The following is an 18,523-nucleotide window of genomic DNA, read 5'->3' on the forward strand; positions in this document are numbered from 1 at the left end:
TGTTTCTCATCGGCAGGGACTGGGGCACTTGTGAGGATAGAAGGGAAAATGAATGGAGCAAAGTACAGAGAAGTCCTTGAGGAAAACCTGCTGCCCTCTGCAAGAAAGCTGAAACTGGGATGGAAGTTCACCTTTCAGCGTGACAACGACCCAAAGCACACACAAAGCTACACTGGAGTGGCTAAGGAACAAAAAGGTAAATGTCCTTGAGTGGCCCAGTCAGAGCCCCGACCTAAATCCAATCGAAAATCTGTGGCATGACTTGAAGATTGCTGTCCATCAACGCTCCCCAAGGAACTTGACAGAGCTTGAACAGAGTTTTGTAAAGAAGAATGGTCAAATACTGCCAAATCTAGGTGTGCAAAGTTGGTAGAGACCTATCCCAACAGACTCACTGCTGTAATTGCTGCCAAAGGTGCTTCCACCAAGTATTAACTCAGGGGGGTGGAGACTTATCCAATTATGATCTTTCAGTTTTGTATTTTTAATATATCATTTTTCTCAATAAAATTTTTTTCCCCTTAACAGTGTGGAGTATTGTGTGCAGATAAGTGGAAACAAATCCTCATTTAAATGCATGAAACTCTGAGGCACTGACACAACAAAATGTGAAAAAAGTTCAAGGGGGTGTAGACTTTCTATAGGAACTATATATATACTGTGTATATATATATATATATATATATATATATTAAAGAAAGAATTATATAATTCCGGGGGCGGCTCGCTAACTTATTAGTTCCCACAGGAAGATTAGTAATGGGCCTCCAGTAGGAAAAAGGTTCTAATGCATTTCCAGTGTGTGTGTGCGTGCGTGCGTACGTGTTTGCCTAGACTGTACCGCTGTGGCATAGGCTCCACAAGAGAAATATAAAGGAGTGCAATAGAAATGGATACCAAGCAGCCCCGCTTAGTCCACTTTTCAGTAACCTTGTTAAGGACTTCGCTTGATTTAAACAACACAAGAAATGAACTCACTGTGGCAATATATAGAATGAACAAGAAAATGTAGGCTAACAGGTTCATTTGATTTGAACTAAGAATACAGCTTTAAAGAGAATAGTAAGGAAAGCCTTTAAATTAGCTAAAATAAATAATGTTTCTATTCTAGATAGTGCCGTGTACTCACTCCGTCTTTCAAGAAAGGATAGTTGAGTGCTGTAATTTAAACATTCAATGGGTAGTCTACAGTTTGCCAGCCCCCCATACTTGCTGTATTTGGTGGAATGCCCCCCCCAGGCACGTTCTCTCTGTAAGAAGGTAATTTGCTTTCTCAGTTCCCAAATGCCCCAAAAAGAAATTGAAAAGGTGATTGTGGCAATGTGCCCCGCCCCTGTGCACATTTTTGTGTTTTATGTAGTATGTTACGTGTGTTAATGTTGGTGTATTGTAGTTGGTACACGGGATATAATGTGGGTAATTACAAGTGTTTAAAATGTATAATTGTATTTAGGCACGGGGATTGCACTTCACTTCATGTGCATTTAAAGTATTTAATATGTGAGCACGGGGTTCAACATAATTAGTTCACGTGCTGGGATTCAAATGAATAATTAATTAGTAATTGAATCCCAGCACAACAGTATATATACAGACGTGCTCAAATTTGTTGGTACCCTTACAGCTCATTGAAATAATGCTTCATTCCTCCTGAAAAGTGATGAAATTAAAAGCTATTTTATCATGTATACTTGCATGCCTTTGGTATGTCATAGAATAAAGCAAAGAAGCTGTGAAAAGAGATGAATTATTGCTTATTCTACAAAGATATTCTAAAATGGCCTGGACACATTTGTTGGTACCCCTTAGAAAAGATAATAAATAATTGGATTATAGTGATATTTCAAACTAATTAGTTTCTTTAATTAGTATCACACATGTCTCCAATCTTGTAATTTGTCATTCAGCCTATTTAAATGGAGAAAAGTAGTCACTGTGCTGTTTGGTATCATTGTGTGCATCACACTGAACATGGACCAGAGAAAGGAAAGAAGAGAGTTGTCTGAGGAGATCAGAAAGAAAATAATAGACAAGCATGGTAAAGGTAAAGGCTACAAGACCATCTCCAAGCAGCTTGATGTTCCTGTGACAACAGTTGCAAATATTATTAAGAAGTTTAAGGTCCATGGAACTGTAGCCAACCTCCCTGGGCGCGGCCGCAAGAGGAAAATCGACCCCAGATTGAACAGAAGGATAGTGCGAATGGTAGAAAAAGAACCAAGGATAACTGTCAAAGAGATACAAGCTGAACTCCAAGGTGAAGGTACGTCAGTTTCTGATCGCACCATCCGTCGCTTTTTGAGCGAAAGTGGGCTCCATGGAAGAAGACCCAGGAGGACTCCACTTTTGACAGAAAAACATAAAGCCAGACTGGAATTTGCTAAAATGCATATTGACAAGCCACAATCCTTCTGGGAGAATGTCCTTTGGACAGATGAGTCAAAACTGGAGTTTTTTGGCAAGTCACATCAGCTCTATGTTCACAGACGAAAAAATGAAGCTTTCAAAGAAAAGAACACCATACCTACAGTGAAACATGGAGGAGGCTCGGTTATGTTTTGGGGCTGCTTTGCTGCGCCTGGCACAGGGTGCCTTGAATCTGTGCAGGGCACAATGAAATCTCAAGACTATCAAGGCATTCTGGAGCGAAACGTACTGCCCAGTGTCAGAAAGCTCTGTCTCAGTTGCAGGTCATGGGTCCTCCAACAGGATAATGACCCAAAACACACAGCTAAAAGCACCCAAGAATGGATAAGAACAAAACATTGGACTATTCTGAAGTGGCCTTCTATGAGTCCTGATCTGAATCCTATCGAACATCTATGGAAAGAGCTGAAACTTGCAGTCTGGAGAAGGCACCCATCAAACCTGAGACAGCTGGAGCAGTTTGCTCAGGAAGAGTGGGCCAAACTACCTGTTAACAGGTGCAGAAGTCTCACTGAGAGCTACAGAAACGTTTGATTGCAGTGATTGCCTCTAAAGGTTGTGCAACAAAATATTAGGTTAGGGGTCCCATCATTTTTGTCCATGCCATTTTCATTTGTTTTATTATTTACAATATTATGTTGAATAAAAAATCAAAAGCAAAGTCTGATTTCTATTAAATATGGAATAAACAATGGTGGATGCCAATTACTTTTGTCAGTTTCAAGTTATTTCAGAGAAAATTGTGCATTCTCCGTTTTTTGTGGAGGGGTACCAACAAATTTGAGCACGTCTGTAGATGCACGTTTTACTCACTCGGGGTTGTGTGTTCGGTGAGTGGAGAACGGGTGTGGAGAGGAGAGAATTTAAAAAACAAAGGAAAATATAAGTATTTAGACTCATCGTGTTTGTTTGTCTGTTCATCCACTGTTTGTTTGGTGTTAATCCGTTTTGTTTGTCTATTTATTTTGGCCTTAAGTGCCGTGTCCTGCTTCTGTTTAAACCTTTTATTTTACAAAAAAACACTGAGCACCACTACGTCTCAGTTTCAAACCAAGTACTGCCTGTCTGTGTGTGATTCTTTCTGGCCTGACGTCATCCCTGCAGCTACCCTGTCACAGAGATCAAATTCTAAGATTCAATTGTGGCACTGTCATCCTTAAAGCGTCTTTTTAAAAAAAATCCCTATTATAGCTATGTGCAATTTTTACTGCTGGAAAATGACTCGTTTTTCATTATCACATATGCTGTTTGTTTTCTTAGTTGGTACTTTTTGAAAGCCCTAAAACTGAATCCTAGCACTTGTGAGTTATTTGGAGTTTTAAAATTCATCAAAACGGAAAACAAATAGTTAATTGAAAGACCATTACTAAGAGGAATTACTATAGGAAGACAAACATTTTTTTTTGTTAGTGTTGTACAGTAGTTATGTGTACGTTTACGGTACACACTTGTGTGCAAATGTGCCTGCTTACATAAGAACATAAGAAAATAAGAAAGTTTACAAATGAGAGGAGGCCATTCAGCCCATCTTGCTCGTTTGGTTGTTAGTAGCTTATTGATCCCAGAATCTCATCAAGCAGCTTCTTGAAGGATCCCAGGGGGTCAGCTTCAAAAACATTACTGGGGAGTTGGTTCCAGACCCTCACAATTCTCTGTTTAAAATAGTGCCTCCTATTTTCTGTTCTGAATGCCCCTTTATCTAATCTCCATTTGTGACCCCTGGTCCTTGTTTCTTTTTTCAGGTCAAAAAAGTCCCCTGGGGTCGACATTGTCTATACGTTTTAGGATTTTGTGTCAGTGTGGTGCAATGTTTTTAATAATGTGCAAAGTCTATAAAAAGTACATTTCTAAAAAATGAAACAATACTGTGTAATCTAGCAGAGTAATAGTTTACATATTATTTAGCTGTGCTTAAAAGTAGTCTACAGCTGAAAAACAGATCAAACCATAGTAGCTGAGTCCCAGTAACAAAACGATTTAAAATACTTTATTTGTAATATTATTCATCTTACTTTGTTGGCTACATATAGCAAGGATATGAATGAGGTATTACAGGTATCAGTGTCACTGAACAGTAGCTAGCAATGACCTTTCTCTCAAAACTAAAATAAAAGAAATAAACAGCTCACAGTCGATGGTTCTTTTTGGTTTGTGGTCATTTGTCTTAGAACTACAAACCTGTTGTTTAAATCTGAGACAAAAACTGCAAAACTAGTGTAGAAAGCTACCATACAGAAATCTTACTTTGTAACGGATATTGATTACAAGTAAAACAAACAAACAAACAAAAATAAATCAATCAAACAATCCAACATTTGTATAATGAATGCATGTACCGTGAGCTCTTCTCTAATATAAATCTTCTTTATACCCCTTGAGAGACTTCTGATCCTATAAATATGCCCAAAGGCTTATTTGTCCATGCAATAAATAGCTTTGTGCTTTAGAAAATGTCACCTACGTAGACATAATCTACCGTACAGACACCAGCACTTAGTGACACTTAGAAAACAAAGTGCCCATTTAGTTTGTAGACAAACCCACAACACTTTCTCAAAAGAGGCCCTCTTCCTGAAACTCTTCATTCTCCAACCGGAAATTGGGAAACCTTGAGAAGCCACACGCTCCCTGAACCGGGTCCTATATTTAATGATTGGGCAGAGTTTCAAATATTATATTTCCAGCAATGTTTAATAGCAAAGCCACAAAGACAGCTGCACAATAACAAACAGCACAGGATTAATTCGATTCAGATTAGGCGAGAATACTGATGTAACCCTCTCATTTCTTGAAGATGTTTATGAAACACAGTGATAAAAGCTTTGTCAACTCTGTGAAGTCTTGTCCTGCTTTAAGACATCTTGTGGGTATTAGTAAGTAGCTTTAAAGTTTTGTATTGTATTATTTGTGACATTTTCAATTGTTTTCTTTCCAAGTTTGGAGGACAGGTCCAAACATGTTTTCACACAAACAATGGCAATCTATCTTTTCCATCCAGTTCTCCAGCAGGTTTAATTTGTTGGCTTGAGTCGCCTGTCTATTGGCAATACAGCCGTATGATGGCAATTACCTGCTGTATACAAGTCTTGGTCAGCGATCACGCTTTGATATTCATTGTGTGTTGTTTTAATAACCTGCTCATATCATCCAGCCAGAGAACAATTAGGTTATCTGCCTTTAGACATTGCACATATCAAACATATTTTAATTGTTGCAGCATTTTGCAGATCAATCATCTACAGAAGGGCAGTGTTGCATTTAATCTGGTGGATATTTATACTTCAGCACTTTTTATTCAGCTTGTTATTTTAATACAGTAATTTTAATATACTATAGTAATGTGTGTAGAACCTTTCTTGCCATTGTGTTGTATGGAGAATGTGTGAAATCTCACGTTTTGAGTTGCATGGATATTTTCCCCAGAAGTATTGGACATTTGAAACTGCACATTTTGAACTTGAAAATAAAACCCTGGTTTATTTCAGGAACTGGCAATTAGGTTGCATTAATAATCAGAAGAATATGTTTGAGGTCTGGTTCGACTATTTTTTAAAACAATAAAGAGCTCTCTCTCCATATATATATATATATATATATATATATATATATATATATATATATATATATATATAGCTCTGGAAAAAATTAACCACTGCAAAATTATCAGTTTCTCTGGTTTTACTATTTATAGGTATGTGTTTGGGTAAAATGAACATTTTTGTTTTATTCTATAAACTACTGACAACATTTCTCCCAAATTCCAAATATAAATATTGTCATTTAGAACATTTATTTGCAGAAAATGACAACTGGTCAAAATAACAAAAAAGATGCAGTGTTGTCAGACCTCAAATAATGCAAAGAAAATAAGTTCATATTCATTTTTAAACAACACAATACTAATGTTTTAACTTAGGAAGAGTTCAGAAATCAATATTTGGTGGAATAACCCTGATTTTCAAGCACAGCTTTCATGCGTCTTGGCATGCTCTCCACCAGTCTTTCACATTGATGTTGGGTGACTTTATGCCACTCCTGGCGCAAAAATTCAAGCAGCTCGGCTTTGTTTGATGGCTTGTGACCATCCATCTTCCTCTTGATCACATTCCAGAGGTTTTCAATGGGGTTCAGGTCTGGAGATTGGGCTGGCCATGACAGGGTCTTGATCTGGTGGTCCTCCATCCACACCTTGATTGACCTGGCTGTGTGGCATGGAGCATTGTCCTGCTGGAAAAAAACAATCCTCAGAGTTGGGGAACATTGTCAGAGCAGAAGGAAGCAAGTTTTCTTCCAGGACAACCTTGTACTCCCACCACCATGCTTGACGGTTCTTCTGTTCGAACGCAGTGTTTGGTTTTCGCCAAACATAATGTTTCTCATTGAGGCCAAAAAGTCATACCTTTGACTTGTCTTGTGGATCATCTATGTGCTCTTTGGCGAAATTCAGACGGCAGTAATGTTCTTTTTAGAGAGCAGTGGTTTCATCCTGGCTATCCTTCCAGGAGGAAACCACTGCTCTCTAAAAAGAACATTACTGCCCATTCTTGTTCAGTCTTTTTCTGATAGTTGAGTCATGAACACTCACATTAGCCAAGGCTAGTGCAGATCCTTGGATGTTACTCTGGGGTTCTTTGTGATGATTCCTTGATGATTTTCCGGTTTGTTCTTGGAGAGATTTTGGTAGGATGAACTTTCTCCATTTGTAGACTATCTGTCTGACAATGGATTGGTGGAGCCCCAGATCCTTAGAAATGGTTTTGTAACCCTTTCTAGACTGATGAGCATCTATAACTGTTTTTCTGAGGTACTCAGAGATTTCTTTTGATCTTGGCATGATGTGTTTCCACACACCTGTATGGTGAAGACCAAACTCACAAAGTTTCTGATCTTTATATAGGGTGGGGCCTCTCATACTCACCCCTGAAGATCTACTTAATTATTTAAACACCTGATTCTAATTATCCCCTTAATTAAGCTGATAAAATCAGGGGTTCACTTACTTTTTCACATACCCTGAATCTTAATTACTCATTGTTTGTCTAATTTATACATCATTTTGTTTCAAAAGACATGGAATTGGTTAATATAAACCCTATTGGATATTTAAGAAAAGACTGGTTTTTATTCAAGAAGGCTATCATGGTAAAACTATGGAATTTCCATAATTATCATTGGGGTTCACAAACTTTTTCTTGGCACTGTATATACATTGCCGCTAGAAGGTACAATCACCAAATGAAGGGTTCCTCACAGGGTGCAGTTATTAGTTATTCAAGTATAGGCATTTTCACAGATAACTGATGTCCAACTGTAGTTCTACAGATCTTAATCACTCTGCTTGTTTAGTGTGAAGAATTAAGAGACCCTCACAATACAACAAATAGATTATGAACTTCCTGATGTACTCAAATGTTTATAAAATAATCGTTTGGTAGCATAACCTGATGAAATGCATGTAAGAGATTTCCATACATCCCCTTCTGTATTGATTTTTTTCTGCAAGGAACACCATGAGTGATAACCACGAGTGACATAGGCATGTTTGTGGCCCCAGGGTCTGAATCGGATATCATCTGGGGATTTTATCTATGATTGATGCTGATGTCAATACATTAAAGTATACTATTTCTTGGCAGTTAGTTTCAAAGATGTACCCGGTCGTGTTGCATCTCCATAAAAAAAAGTATAATAACTTAATAGCAGTAATTAAAGTGACAGCATGTTTTTCAAAAGGGAATAGGTTTTGAATGTGTGCTTATTTGTAAACTGTTCATTCAAAGCAATCAGGCTTGGATTGAAGGTTTATACTTGTTTTCAATACCAGTGCCTGGAATTCATCATGCACAGGAGCAAAAAGACTGATGACCTACTGTAACAGGGCGAGCCGCCCTGTACATTGTTTATTTATTTTTAGATCGGGGTCTCCCCCTCCGCCCCTGTGCAGAGTGTTTTGTATTATTTATTTAGTTTTATTGTATTATATTTATGACGGCGTAGCGCCGTGTTTTGTTTATTTTTTAAAACGTGTCCTGGCAGAGGCGAGATCAGTGCTCGTCCTCTGCCAGGAGTAATAATTAATAAACCCGTGCAGATTGTGGCCGAGGGGTAATAGGATGATTTACTAATTAGTTAAACCCCTCGGCCATGATATAAAAAGCCTGCAGCTCTCGGCACTCGAGGTGGGTGTTTGGAGTAGAGAGACGGAGAGCGAGAGGAATTTATTTGAAAGAAAACGAAACTAAATTTACAACATACAGGAACAGTGACAGCGACTGCCCAGCTTGACCTGTATGGTTTGTTTATTATTTATTGTTTATTTTGTGTGCGAGATTTGTGTTTGTTTACCCTTTTATTTTGCTCGGTGAGCGAGTGTTTTTTTTGTTTAAATATTTTATATATTTTTGGTTGCATTAAATAAAACGGCGCCCGCGCCACTGCACAATACCTTTTTGATTTTGTTGTCCCTTCTTCTGCCGTGACGTCAGACCCTCAGCCATTCCTGCCACACCTACCTTTATAGAAATACTAAAAGGAAAGTTGTAAAATGTTTTGACTAGAAGTCATATATCAATGTCTTCAATATACAGCTAGAATTTTAGGATTGAGATGTAATTTAATATTAATATATATATATATATATATATATATATATATATATATATATATATATATATATATATATATATATATATATATATATGAACAGAATTTAGATATTTTATTTAACATCATGTAATCAAAGAAACCACAACATGATCAAAATGATGTCGTAAAAAGCCTGCCGGAAGCCATAATAGTAGTACAGTATTTCATGTTATATTTCGAAATGTCACATTTTTAAATTTGTGTTGTTATTTTGTTAAGTATATGGCAATCTACAAAGCGGTACTCAATTTAATATGTTAACGTAACATTATTCAGTAGGCTTCATTCGACTTTATGAAGCAAAATGTGTTAATTCTATAGGGGATGCAAAACTTTTGTCCATAGCTGTATAATTTCCGAAATGCTAGTCATTGAAGTTCACAAAGTTTAATTTAGTATTTCAAAATGTACCTCTATTGAGTGTTTTGTATTTTATGGATGAAATACATGCGTTTCGAAATTAAAGTATAGGAGAAGAGGGGAATGGCAAATACCACTTGCATTGCAGCTGGATAAATATTCTTCTTTTGCTTTAGAAATAGTAGGATTGCAAAAATATATTTAGAGAGTGATATAATGAACTGCAAACACCTTCTTAACTACATATTGTAAACAGCAGGACAAAACACTTCCAGTTCTAGCAACCTGTAGCAAGACAGAAAGGAAGCAGCCTGGGTCATGAGGTATCAAATCAACCGATACCTTTCACAGAGCTTGGGACATCTTCCATTGGCCATGCTAAAGGCAAGAACATTGGTTCCTTTGGTAACTGGAAAACTTCAACTTGGCAACTTATTAAAAATGTGTAACTTTAACCAAATTGTTTTAAAATGCACCAGTAAGTGGTTTTTTTTTTCGTTTTTTTTTTAAGTAAAAATAATGTGGAGTGCGCATTGTTCATGCACTGCTTGATTCTTGTAGAGGGGCTGCACTTTAGTTCCTGTGCTAGAAATGTATGTATTACATGCACTGTTCTTTAGTAATCTTATTTTTTAATTTCGGTGTGAAAATAACCTTGCAAAATAACTTCACTCTGAGTTTCTTCTTATTACACCTTGTTAGTTACTAGTGTGTCCTAGATTCATGGATACGCAACATTATATTTGTATTAAACTATTTTAAAAAATGGTTGCAAATTATGAAAGCTGAGCAACAATGTGATGTTAAAGTGAGGTCATCCTCACCTTGCGTCTTAAACCCTACTTCCTTCCTAATTCAGACACATCTTCATTTTTTAGACCTGTAGATCTTAAATATAATTGCTAGTTATAACCTACTTGGCAATTTAACATCGTAAATGCCTCTGGCAAAAGCGTGTTGAGGTGCAAGATATATGAAGACCACAGCTGTGAAGGCAGGCTCGGGTCTCAGGCATGCTAATCAACTAAATCAGCTTCTACCTCTGAAGTGAATGAGGTGGTTTAATTGGGGGCCAGTGCTGGATAGTATTGTATTGGCTCTACAACTGTCAAACGAAAAACCTGTTATTATGTTCAAGAGCACCACTTATATGCTAAACATGAAAGGTCGCTGATAAACACGGCCTTGGGCTTTGGAAGTGGTTTTCCTTTCAGATGGAGGGTGGAGAGCAGTCAATCCATACCAGATCAGTGTGAGGAGTGGCTGAAAAATATGGGCGCCTGCCACTGGTGTGCTCAGGGTTGTGGGCATGTCTCACAAAGGAAAGTAAAGACAGTTAATCTGCATCTAGTATATCATTTTTTACACAGCAAGCCAGTTAAATCAGTCCCACTCATGGGTATGCTTATATAATTTGCTTATAACTTTTTCTTGACACTGAAAACATTGTATTGGTTATACTATCAAGTTTGCCCCAATTGTAAGGTGTTTAACTATTACAGTATGTTACCAGGCTGACCCCTTGCTTTTCCCTATCCTTTATTCTAAATTGGCAGCAATGACTTCCATGCTTCCCAATAATGTAATTCTTATAGCATTAGACGTACTGAATGGCATGACAAAATTCCCCAGAAATTAAATATGTTTCAATAGATATTCTACATTTAGCACCACTATCTTAATTCCATCAATCAGTTTTATAATAAGAAACATATTACTGTGCCTGCTTTATCAACAGGAGATGACACGTTTATCTCTTTACTACATTTAAACCACTTAAAACAACATTCTTCATATATTTTATGACCTATAACTCTTTTATATGTGAAATTTAAATTCCTAGCTTATGATGTAGAAATCAATTAAAATAATTATGGACTTATATTGGCGCTACACCACAGTGTATTTTACCCCGCAACACCACCACCACTTGACAGGGAACACTCAAAAAGGTATGCAATGTTATTTGCTCTAGCAAAGTGCTACATGAAGGCAGTAGAAGTTAAAACATTTGGACGGTTTGTAATTTATATATGTTATTATCCAAGTTCCTTGTGGGTTGGCAGAGAGCATTTTGTTCCCGCTCATCCAGTCTTGTTTTTTTATCTCTTCTGAGAAAGTTTTGTCAGATGTACCCTCCTTTGTCAAAGGATCTGTGCTATTTTAGCCTCTAGGGTGGACCATCCTGCTGCAGTAAAGCAATCTGATTGCATCACAATGGCTTGTCACTGACTGGCCAAAAAGTTAGAGAATGTAAGTAAAATGAGAAACTCAGCTAGTCTGCAATGAAAGCAGCTATTCAACAACACACACTGGAAAGCTGAAGGATCTCAGTGACTTCGCAGGCGCCATGACAATGGGTGCCCTGCAAGTGTATCATTCCTAATGGCAGTGGCTGGATTGAACAATGTGTACATCAAGACAGTCTATTGGGTGTTGCTGGACTGGCAACCTTGCAGAAAACCACCACTGGAAAAAAAACACTGGTCATGAAGAAACTCCCCATTCGCATTATTGCCAGTTTTATCCCTGTCTCATACTTTCTGGTGTACAGAGAAGAAGAACACAAGAATGAAGCAGATACAAAAAGAAGTTAAATGTACTGTAAGACTGTTTCACAATATGCTGTATGTGCAGGATGTATTTTGCAGAATACACCATGAATTTTAAAGTAAATAGCAAATGGTTAAAGGAAGCATGTAAGTTGAACGAGTTGCTGAAACACAGAGACTTCCACACCCATTATTTTCGTTTGTTGAGGGAGCAACTAAGTATTCCTAGATTATTGTACAATCTAAAACAAGTCATGTGACGTGTTTTAACCAATCAAGAGGATAGACCATTCTAAATGTATACAATTAAACAATACATTCCCAAGCCTAATTTCTAAGGATTCCTATACAGCATATATTATTTTGTCATTCCGTCTCATGCATGGAAAACAGTCACTTAACAAAAATTCTATGATGCCAGGTGTCAGGTCTCCCCACAACTGTGCCTGTACAGTAATTCGGAGCGCAGAGACAGTTCGCTTTTTTTACCTTGAGGTTGAAAACTTGGATGCTTGTACAAGAAGAACATACAGCTATGGCCAAAAGTTTTGGATCACCTAGAATTTTAGGATTAAGACAGCTCACATTTATTAAGTTTAAGTTTTAAGTAAAGAATATGAAAAAGTACAACGTGGTATATAATTCAATATGTTAACGAAACATTATTCAGCAGGTTTCATTCGACTTTATCAAGCAAAATTAGTTAATTCTATAGGGTAGAGCTGTAGTCCTTTCAACTCTGTTGCTCTTATATGGTTGGAATCAAGAAGTGCTCAACAGGAGCTGGCAATTAGAATTCTACAGGGGCAGATACTGCCAGATGGATCCTAATACAGAGAAAAATATTGTTACTGGGATCACTTAAAGCTACTTACCCTTTAATCACTATTATGGCTCATGTATTGTTAGTTGGGCAGTAGTGTGGAGTAGTGGTTAGGGCTCTGGACCCTTGACCGGAGGGTCGTGGGTTCAATCCCAGGTGGGGGACACTGCTGCTGTACCCTTGAGCAAGGTACTTTACCTAGATTGCTCCAGTAAAAAACAACTGTATAAATGGGTAATTGTATGTAAAAAATAATGTGTAAAACAAATAATGTAATTGTATGTAAAAATAACGTGATATCTTGTAACAATTGTAAGTCACCCTGGATAAGGGTGTCTGCTAAAAAATGAAGAATAATAATAATAATTAGTTGTACATCAATTAAATCATTATCCCTATTATTGGACAATATTACAACAGGGTTAATGATGTGCTGTTTTTCACTGTTTTTTTCAGCTAAAAGTTGATTCACTGTCAACTAATGTGAAGTCCCCAATCTCATTCATTTTTTTTTTTGTCTTTGAAATGACTGCTAAGCTGAGGTTCACAGGCAAATTGCACTCATGCGTCTCTCTGATCTTTTTAATGGAAGGACATCAAAGATAAGAGACTCACTGCTATGCTGGATTCCTTGAAAAACAAGTCACTGACAAGGCATTACTGCTCTCCTTAAGCACTTGGCTAAAGGTTGTTTTTGTTTTCAGAGTCATAAAAGAAGTCCAGATTCTTCCTGCTGCACAGATGCACTAAAGGGTATCCTTCTAGCCAGCATTTAAAAAGCTACCAATTAAGGTAATATGTGTAGTTGGTATTATAAATCACAAATGAGTAATCAACCAATCACTGTTAAGGATTTCTCAAAATTCCAGTGCATCTTATCCTGTGTATCGAATATAGCACAATTCTAAAGTTAAAAAATAAAAAAAAATTACCTATTTGTTTAATGGGAATTTCTGAGTTTCTAAATATTGTAAGTCTGCAAAAATTCTTGGTTTTTTTTTTGTAAATGTGTAAACTACCTGAAGAAAACTGAATAGCACCATTTAAAAAATGGACGGGGCCGTGTCAAGAAAAAAAAAAAGACTGGTACAGTATATTAAATTAATTAAAACAACAACAACAAAAAAAACTTTCAATTGAATAGAAAACATTACTTCACATTTGCTACAGTACTAAGCAGTACACAATATTTTTTTTTATAAGGCCTCATGGCTAATTAACTTAAAGCATGATCTTAAGCACACACCAACTGCTGGTTAAGTTTCACTTTTATAAAACATTCTGCAAATCTACAGGTAACTTACACAATCAAACTAATAATACAAATAAACTGAAATATCATTTTGGCAATAAAACTGTTTTACTGGCCAGGTATATATCGTCATTTGAAACAACACATTGAACTTCACCTCCCTGTTTCCTATATCTCCTGTTCCAAATAGAGAGGACATTTGTTTTTCAACTGTTGATACTGCATCATGATAAAGAAGCAAGGCAATTTACACTCCACAGGCCAGCCTCTGTGCGATCACTTGGCAGGAAGTTGAGTCTGCAGGTGCACTGTGCACTTTGTAGTTTCTTAATACATGCTTGTACATGACTGCTGGCACGCAGGTATGTAAAGAAAAATACATCTATAGCCAGTCTTTGCACAAAAAAGCTAGGTTGTTTAATAATGAACCAGAATGTAATTTAGTCAGTATGTGATTGCAACGTAACACAAAAATACATTGGGGATAAAATGATACAGACCTTAATGTTAGTTTATAGTTTGTGGGTTTTCTAAATGTTTATTACTAGTAAACTAAACTGAGTAGTTTACACGTTTCAAGGTGGCAGCCCTGGCATTTTTTGCCAGGGTATAGATTGATCAAATCATCCTTTTTTGCCAGGGTATAGATCATCCTCCTAGTTCCTTTTAGAATTACTGAATACCTTGTGATTGAATGTTTAAATATCCACATGGAAATAATGAATGTAAATAGGTGGGGTTTTATTATATTTTATTATATTCCAAGATAAAACAGTAATGCTTTTGTAGGATTAAAAACAATAAAATCCCATATGTGAAGCCAGAACTGGAGTGGTACACTGAAAACAGCAGTAAATCAATGTAGGTACCAGGTCTTTCTTTCCAAATACAGAAGTTTGATCTTATATGTCCAAAATAATGTTTTAATGTCTAGTTATCTCTTTCACTTCTAGGAAACACGCTATCATGTTGTAAACCAAAATAGCAGCTCATTACATTGTCACATTCAAGCTTTACTACTTATTCCCTTCAAATATATATTGATGTTAAAAAATAAAATGTAGAGTGATTGGGTATTACTGTACAATTGTGTACAACACAAAATCAATTAAAATACTACATTCTCGGTACACAACATGGAAGAAAAGTGTCCAGGCAAAATGAATACCAGTAAATGGTACAGAATGGCAGACAAAAAATACCACATTTACATTTAGTTTTAGCATTCGCTGACCAAGAGGGGGGATATTTACATCTGGATTGAATCTAAAAGACCATTTAAAAATTAACTCAATTGGATAACTGCATTGAGGTACTGTAGTTTGCAGTCTCAACTTGTTGAATGAAGGCTGCTGGCTCTAATAACAGCATTAATAAGAAATTAAAAAGCTATGGCCATTTAAGCCCAAGAGTTGCCAGGATAAAAAAAAAAGACAGAAAGATGCAAATACTTAATTTATATTTACTTTATGATTGTGGATGTGCTGACATAAAACAGCAAGTCTTTTCTCTCTGTATGGTGGTGACCAAAAAGGATTACAGGTCCTTTGAAAATGTTCCATATTAACCCTATGTCTAGAGCCTGGCTTGCATCCAAGAAAAACCCAGACTGATATGGAAGCAATCATTTTGGCTGAAAATGGCTGGTCTAAAAGCAGTTCTTCCATGCGTGATATTCCAAACAAATTTAAACCTGCCTATTAAATCGTAGGGTATTGGCTTACTGTACTGTGTATCTTTCCAGCTTTCCTTTTAACTGTTTTTATCTTTAACATTCCAGCAAAGCACCAGTCAATATAGAAGTACAGACCGTGCTTCTGCAATACAAACCTGGCTGGTTTATTGTTGCATTTATCTTTCTTGTGTGAAGCGGCTGTGTTATTTTTTGGATTTCGCAACCTCCAGTTGCATGCAAAAAGGTGGAGTGAACTTTTCCTGATTTTATGCTGCTTCACCTCTGAATCAGGTGAAAACCACAACAGCGCTTGACGTTTGCAAAACTTGATCAGCAAGCATTACATAGTACGTTGGGCTACTAGGGCTGTCCAATCTGCAACTGGACATTACACAAAAGTCAACAGGTCACCTCTATGTATCAGTTTTTGTATAACTGCTATGTAAAAAATATTGATCTGATATTTTTTTTCACAGCCCTCACATTCTGCCTACATACTGTTTTTCTATAGTCCAGCCTCATGTGTTTCGCATTAGGTAACTTCCTCTATCAGGGCAAGTTGGAGAGTTCTACTAGACTGCAATCCTACTGGAACTGGGGATTACAGAATCCCAATTTAAATTGATTTGATCAATGCTGCTCATGGAAATCATTTGCCTTTGCTTCCTGGTTCCAGTGCATCTCTGCATAAAAATGCATACATTATTAAATGAATTAAAGAGAATACAAGTACGTCATTAAAACCAATAAGTGCTGTCCTTCTGCAGTACCCTGTACACAAAAACTGGACTTCCCAATGCTCACCATAGTGGTGAACTTTGAAATCTGTTGGTGGTCTTTTAGTTAAAATCCAGAAATTCTCCATCACCATTGGATATTTGGACTGACATAATTCAGTACACAGTACATTAGAAATTAAATGCAGATGCTGGTCTTAGCAGTGCCTAACCACTGATACACCAAGCCACATTCCATGAATTAATAAATAATGTTGCCACTGCTACATTTTAGAAGGGAGATAGATAATGACTATTTCTTTGTTTCAATTTAAAAACCTCAAAAACCCAGGATCCCTATCCAGAACACAAGCTTAACCACAGCATGTTCTAATATTGTTTTCTTCAGGGATTTCTTTACAGCACTGATGTCACTTTTTAATAACCAGCTAGAGGAGAAGATAATTTAATATTGTGGAAAGTTAACCAAATTTAACCTTGTGCAGATCAGAGGGAACGTTTTACTTCAAGGGTCTTTTTTTGTTTGTTTCTTAACTACACCTAGAATAAAACACTCACTCATAAGTCATGAGTAAATTCTTTTTTTTTGTAAATGGCAATTAAATTTATTGGAGCCAATTTTTAAATAAGTTGTAAATAGTGACCCATCTGGCCACTAACCCCACCTTCCATACACAGTTATACATTCTGAACTCCAAGTTGATCACACCACGTGATTATAACCACTACCTGATTGTCTGTGATCTGAAATCACTGCTTCAAAACAAAAGGACCATGCTGCTTTACAAACATGTTAAAGGCACTACAGAACAGCGAACCTTACTTGCCGTAGCAACTCTATTAAGTATGAACAAACCTTAACTAAGAATGACACAACTGACTAGAACTGTCCATTATTAAATGGTTGTGTCAGTGAGTGCCTTTAAGCTTGTTCTGCTACATCTCACACCTGACCAGATCCACAAGATAAAATACTTCTTATATCACCGTACTTTACATTGACTGCATGATACACTACTCTTGTTGAGTTATTTGTCATGTGTTTTACCTACAGACCTTGTGCATTGCCAGTGAGCAGAAGGAAAGTAGCCCAATAACTCTATCGTAAAATATAAACCGCTGTTTCACTTTTCATTTCGTCATTATTCAATGGTTTAAAAACCCTTGCCATTAAGCATTGGACAATTAAGACAATAAAATAAAATGCCTGGTTCAACTTTAAACATTGTTGCTCAGAATAAATGTTGTCTAGAATGTTTTATTAAAAGTAATAAATAGTAAATCCATTTGGGGCTCCAAAAAGATTATTTATAACAGATTCAGTCCTAGACAGTCAATCATTTTCTGTAATTAGTGATATGAAACAAAAAGCTACATTTCTCTATACTCAGCAAGTTAATACTGAGTCCCACTATGTAAGAACTGAACATGTGATTACCAAACAGAAAACCAGCTCTTCCTTAAACAGTTATTAACCTTATTTCTTTTTTAAACATTAATTAGAAACATTTTTTAATGAGTTTCCAATGGTTGATACAGACATGTTGCCTCGGGATTGTCCCATGGTTTCATTTGACTAGAAAGAATATTTGTAATAAAAATAATTACATTAAATAAAAAAAAAAATATATATATATATATATATATATATATATATATATATATATAGATAGACCTGCAAAATATTTTAAAAATTACTCATACATGATGCTTGATGTTGCAAAACGTGTCAACATATTTCACCAACAATTTCTCATATGCCTTTGAAGGTCTGCCAGACTACATTATGTAGTGTTAACAATGCAGAAGAAGATCCTTGTAGCTTGTATGGGGATTCTTCCAAGGGGAACACATTAAAGAGAGCATGATATTCAAACTACTAAGTGATTAAAATGTAATAAAAATATGGGGAGCTTCTTGACATATTGCCCCTAAGTGTTGCCATTTTATAGAGGAAATGTTGACTATACAGCAAACTGTCAAAACCCTGCCCACAGTTATAGAGGGTAGTTAGCATGGCAGCCGGGTAGAGGGAAGTGTGGAATTTGCCCA

Source organism: Acipenser ruthenus, chromosome 19 (assembly GCF_902713425.1).
Source record: "Acipenser ruthenus chromosome 19, fAciRut3.2 maternal haplotype, whole genome shotgun sequence".
In the NCBI taxonomy this organism is placed as follows: Eukaryota; Metazoa; Chordata; class Actinopteri; order Acipenseriformes; family Acipenseridae; genus Acipenser; species Acipenser ruthenus.